Genomic DNA, 6000 nt, shown 5'->3' with positions numbered 1-6000 from the left:
CTGAAATAAACTCTTGCCTCAATTGGGCCTGCTCAGAGGGGTAGGACATGGAAGGTTATCCAGCTGCTGCTCCTCCTCTTCCTCCTCCTCCCCTTCTTCCTCCTCCTCCCTGTCTCCTTCCTCCTCCCCTTCCCACTGTCTTTCCCCTCCCCCGCTCCTCTGCTTCATCCTTTCCCTTCTCCCTCTTCTAAACCTTCATCCCTTTCTTTACTTCCTGACTTCCTTGAGCAGCTCTACTCTAGTACATCCTCTCCATGATGCTCTTGCCTTATGCAGGCCAGCTCTTCAAGATGTGTATATTCTTAGAGTGGCATCCTGCTCACACCATCACTGAGAAAATTAACCAGAAAGGACTTCCATCCATTCCATGTCATTCCCCTAAGTGTCAAGGACATGTGAAGTCCCCATTCTGTTTGTCTCTTGTGCCATCCTTGGAACCAATAAGTAGATAAGCGGTTTGGGGGCTTGGTGGTTTCTCCCTCAGCCTGCTATTCCGGGACATTTACCTGTCCCCAGTCACCTTTCCCCAGCACACTGTCTAACTCAGATCACCTCCCAAGAGTTTCCACTGCAGACCCTTGTCATAGAAGGGATTGGCCAGGAAGTCTTCAAATCATGGCATGGACCTTGACCAGGGCATCAGAACCTGTCCCTCTACCTGGGGGCTCCCTGTCCACAGCCTGGGCAATGCAGCTCTAGGCCCTACAGGTGGGCGGAGTAGGGAGCGGCACGTCCAGCTTCCCATATGGGTCCACCGTGGCCGTGTACCAGCTGGCCTGGGTGCTGCCTGAGTTTAACTAACATGCAGGGCCTGGCTCTGGTCTTCGACTGGGACCCACCAAGACAGACGAAGAGGTTTCCAGTGAAAAGCTTGGCTACTGTGGGTGGCCAGGCAGTGCTGCGGCTCTACTGCATGTTGCAGCCAAGCAGCGTGCAGACACCCTCCGTCTACAGCTGGGTTGGGCCTGAGGACAAGGTGACCCGGCACACCTTCCAGTAAAACAAAACAGAGAGGGTCATCCCGACCCTAACCAGTAAGGGATATAAGCAGAAAAGGCCAGATTCCTAAAACAGAGGGACAAGGGAGTCAGCTCGGAGTGTGGGCTCTGGATGACGCAGGAATTTTCCATGACCCTAAAGACAGGAAGCAGGCCATCCTACAGCACGCGGTCTGGCGGTTCCAAGGACACAATCGAACAAATGAACTGTGGGCGCCAAGGAGCCTGTGGGACACCGGAGCGGTGACCTTCCAGCGGGCTGGTCCACATCCCTGCCTCCAAAAGCAAGGCCGGAGGACAGAGAAGACTCTCAGGCCGGAGTGCACAGGGCCCGGGAGCTCACAAAGGCTAGAAATTGTTTTAGAAGAACAAGCTAAGCACTTCTGCTCCAAAAATAACAACTGTGTTCTGAAGGAAAGAATATTCAAGCCTTTACATATCAAGGCTAAAGCAGCTTAAAAACAAAGTCCTTCAGTGTGAAGGCACAGTGGAGAGAGAGACAGATTTTTTTTCTCCCCAAACAAACAGCCTCTCTCACACTGTCAAAACATTGTTGTGACTGCCTGTCAGCCCCTGACTATTTCCCAGAGCAGATACAGCTCAGAAAATTATGTAATGAACTTGTGGCAGCCCTTTGGCTAAGCCCACTGAGCTGCAGACCTGTGCCACGGACACAGGTAACAGGCACCAGGAGCCATTTGCTCAGCACCCTGGCATCGGTTCTGACACCCACAGGAGGGACAGAACTTTTTTGTTTTCTTTCTTTCTTTGTATAATAGGGTTTTAGCTGGGCATTGCTGGTGCACACCTTTGATCCCAGCACTCAGGAGGCAGGGGCAGGCAGATCTCTATGAGTTTGAGGCCAGCCTGGTCTACAGAGCAAGTTCAGGACAGCCAATGCCACACAGAAAAATTCTGTCTTGAAAAATAAAAATAAATAATAAAATAGGATTTAAAAAAAAAGTGTGCGTGTGTGTGTGTGTGTGTGTGTGTGTGTGTGCAGGTATTACAGAGTCCAGAAGAGGGCACTGGATCCCCTGAAGCTGGACTTAGGGGTTGCTGGAAGCTGAACATGGGTCCTCTGGATGAGCAGCAAGTGTGCTCTTGACCACTGAGCATCTCTCCAGCTCCACTTGGTTATTAATCTATTATCCCAGATCCGTAGTAGTGAAAAATCAGTATGAGAATCTCTTCCCCTGAGGAAATGCTCTTTCCCACAATTCTTAAGAATGCAACGGCAACTCCCATAGGGCAGAACTTTGAGTAAAAAGTAGCTTTGACACCACACAGACATCTGATGCTATCGTCAGTGGAGAGTACCTCACCGATGATGGTATGTGCTGTGGGTTGCTCCATATCCTTTAAATCTGAGTCATTTAATCTAGCATTGTCCTTGGATACCGACGTTGTCAATTATTGGGTAGCAGTTTCCTCTGACCTTCTATCTTGGAGGCATAGTATGTAAAAGGGAGGTTAAACAAGGGGGTGTTATAGGGCAGGAGGTTGTCATAAAGGCACGACAACATAACGTTCTAAGAAGTGAAACACTCCATACAGCAGGGAGGAAGCTCAGGAAGTAGATGACTCCAAAAGGCTTCAGGAAGTCCCCGAGTCTGACCAGATTCACTAAGTCCCTCCCTCCACAGAAGTAGATAAGCAATGAAGACTGCTGAGAGTCACTCTTGCTCAGACAAGTTGCTTAGAAGAGGCTCAGGCCTGCAGGCTGTGCAGCGTGCTCCAGGTTCCCAGCTTCTGTGAGCGGTCCCCCAGGCTGGGGTGGGCTTTGGTGCCGCAGCTGCCTTTGAGTGGTATGGGGAAGCGTGTGCGTGCCACAGAGGGTGTACGCAGGCCAGAGGACTTCTCTCCTTCCACCTTTGTAGAGGTTCTGGAGATCAGACGCAGCGATCAGGCTTCCATGGCAAATGCCTTTACCCATCCAGACCTCTCACCTGCCTCGGAGTATGTTACTTTAAGGTTTAAAAAATGTGTGTATGTGTGTGAATGTGTCTTCATGTGTGTGACCCTTCACCAAGCCAGGACGTCCTGGGAAAAGGTTCAGTTCATCAGGTTGGGCTCCCTGCGAGGAGTCCAGGTGGGGATGCTGAGTGGGGAGTTGGACGGGAGGAGAGCCTGGGGAGACAGACAGCATGTGGTCTCAGTGGCGTGAGTGGTAACTGCTGCGGGGACGGAAGCATCCATCCAAGGAGAAACTACTGAGAGGCAGAGACAGGAGCTGAGCCTTTAGAATCATCCACATTTAACAGTCAGGGAGAGGAGGACCAGCCAGTAAAGGAACGGCCAGAAACACCATCAAAGCTAAGGCGGTGATGGCCAACTCCTGGAACCCGGCTTGGATGTTGGAAAGCAGAGGGCAGAGAGATGTCAGCAACACTGTGGGGTCCTGGGATACAACTCTCCCCTCTTTGAGACAGGGTGTCACTGTGTAGCTCTGGTTGTCCTAGAATTCACTGTGTAGACCAGATTGGCCTTGCAGAGATCCCCCTGCCTCTGCCTCTGCCTCTGAAGTGGTGGGACCAAAGACCTGCATGCCTACATCCAGGCTTGAAAGTAAGACTTTCAGCAAGGGCAGGTGGGCCAGAGAAAAGCTGCAGCGGTTCCAGACCCTTGCCGGTGAGGGAGTGGGTAGAGGAGGTGTGGGGGAAGGGAGAAAAACAGTTGGTGCTTCCTTATGTGTGCTGAAAGCTGGTATCTGATCAAGGGAACAAAGCCGAATGAGAAGAAACATCGCTCAAGGTTCCTGGGAAGTTGGCAGGGGACCTTGGAAACCCGGGGGGGGGCTCCTCTGCAGTCACGAGGAGAGAAGAGTAGGGGGTCTGACTGATGACTGGGAACTCAATTATATAAAAACCAAGATACAGCGAGCTTAAAAGCTATTACAGAGGCAGGCACCGAGCGTAATGAGGGAGAGCACAATTATTGCTCCGGTCTACAAGGAATGTCAGTTTAAAACCAAGCGTTTTCCTGTTAACGGCAAGCATTCCCTGACGAGCGCACGCTTGCTTGTTAAATGCCCTAGCATGGACCCAGTCTGAGGTCTGACTGCATGTGACAAAAGCGGGGACCAGACAAAAAAATTAGCCTTAGACTCGGACTACTGCATCTCACTTTCCAAACCGGGCTCCTTTCACAGTGCACCCTCCACGGCGGAGAGCAGCTTAAGGCTGCTCAGTCTGACAGTGAGGAATCAGCTGAGGTTCTGGCCCCTCCCGTCAACAGAGACAGCCTCGTCTACGTGACTAAAGAAAAAGCTCTTTCTACGAAGTCTGGCCTGCTTCTCAGTTCACACAAGAACCGAGAGTGAGAAATGGTGCTTTGAAGCAACCTCACATAGAAATCTCACATGTTCTCAGAGGCAAGGGCGAATCTGTAACCCTGCTCAGTTTATTTCTACCATAAGTTACGCTTGTAACACAAATGTTGGCCTCTAGGATCTACAGTCTAGCATAACACAAACATTGTCCTTCCTGAAAGAGGCTTTAAGTTTTAAAAAAAAAAATAATGTTTTTTATTATTACTGGGTTTAAAACAAGGTTTCTCTGTGTAGCCTTGGCTGTCCTGGACCTTACTCTGTAGATCAGGTTGGTCTCGAATTCAGTCTGTTGCATCTGACCAAGATCTATTGGATCTCGATTAGAGAGCTGCCTGCCTCTGCCTCCTGAGTTCTGGGATTAAAGGCTTGCACCACCACCTCTGGCTCGGGGCTTTAATTATTTAAACAATGACCACATACTCATAAACTAGGAGTGTGCTTTATTATCTATCTATCTATCTATCTATCTATCTATCTATCTATCTATCTATCTACTTGAGGCAAGTTCTCTCTACATAGCCCTCGCTGTCCTTGAACTCACTATGTATACCAGGTTGGTGTTAAACTCACAGAGATCAGCCTGCCTAGTGTCGGGGTTAAAGGCCTGGATCACGATGCTTACCCGGGAGTGTGCTTCCTATTAAAAAGCCACAAAAGCTGAGAGAAACTGGGTGTGGCAGCACACACCTTAATCTCAGCACTCGGGAGGCAGAGGCAGGCAGGCAGACCTCTGTGAGTTCAAGGCCAGTTACAGCTACATCAGGAGGCTTTGTCTAAAGAATCAAGTAAATAATAAAAGCTGAGAGCGTGGTTGGTATATTGGAAGGAAAGGACACAAGCATCCTGACTTACTCCTAAAATGACAGGAGTAAGTTATGGGATCTAAAATGAGTCGTGTATATTCACACAGTGAGATCTTAAGAGTTCTGTTACCGCTCTGGAAAGGAAGCGATTAGAAGAAACTAAACACTGTTACGTTAGCGAACGAAGAGCTAAATCAATTCCACGAGACCCGTATTTCATCTGTGGGGAAATCCATGGGAACTGTGTAGGAAAAAGCTTTGTGGTTACAAGAATGAGGCAAGGGGACCAGAGTTCAGTTTATTTTTAGTAGAATATTAAAACACTTTGTCTCCCGGAACGGAGACATGGGAAGGATTTGCTATAAATTTCAGAAGTCAAGCTTTGCAGAGTCTCCCTCCCCTCCAATCCCATGGAAAATTAAAATGTTTGAGAGTTGCAAGAATAAAGGTATTATAAAGTGAAAAGCTAAAGCATTTGAACCGCAGGGCTGAGGGAGGAGCGATGTTAAGACATATGTTAAACCCAAGCTTCATAAGCAAAGTAAGCATAGCATCTTTATGTCCTTAGGCAGAGGCCAGGACAGAAATGAGAAGAAATGAGTGATGTGGGTATCATGTAGCAGCCAAAGCCCACGCGTGTTCCATCACTTTTCCTGGGGCACGTGAACAAACATCCACTTACTACACGGGTTATCAGGCCAGATCGTGGGACCCAGCTTGGGAAGCCGCTGTGATTATTGGGCTTTCTCGGACTATGAGTGAGGAGCTGCCTATGGGAGAATGGGTGACACCTGGGCAGAGAAAGAACCAGGATTCCCACTCATCACGGGCGGTTCCTTACAGCATATACAGCGTGGATCCTTCAGTC

The sequence above is a fragment of the Meriones unguiculatus genome, chromosome 6 (assembly GCF_030254825.1).
Source record: "Meriones unguiculatus strain TT.TT164.6M chromosome 6, Bangor_MerUng_6.1, whole genome shotgun sequence".
In the NCBI taxonomy this organism is placed as follows: Eukaryota; Metazoa; Chordata; class Mammalia; order Rodentia; family Muridae; genus Meriones; species Meriones unguiculatus.
This window is presented reverse-complemented; position numbering follows the sequence as displayed.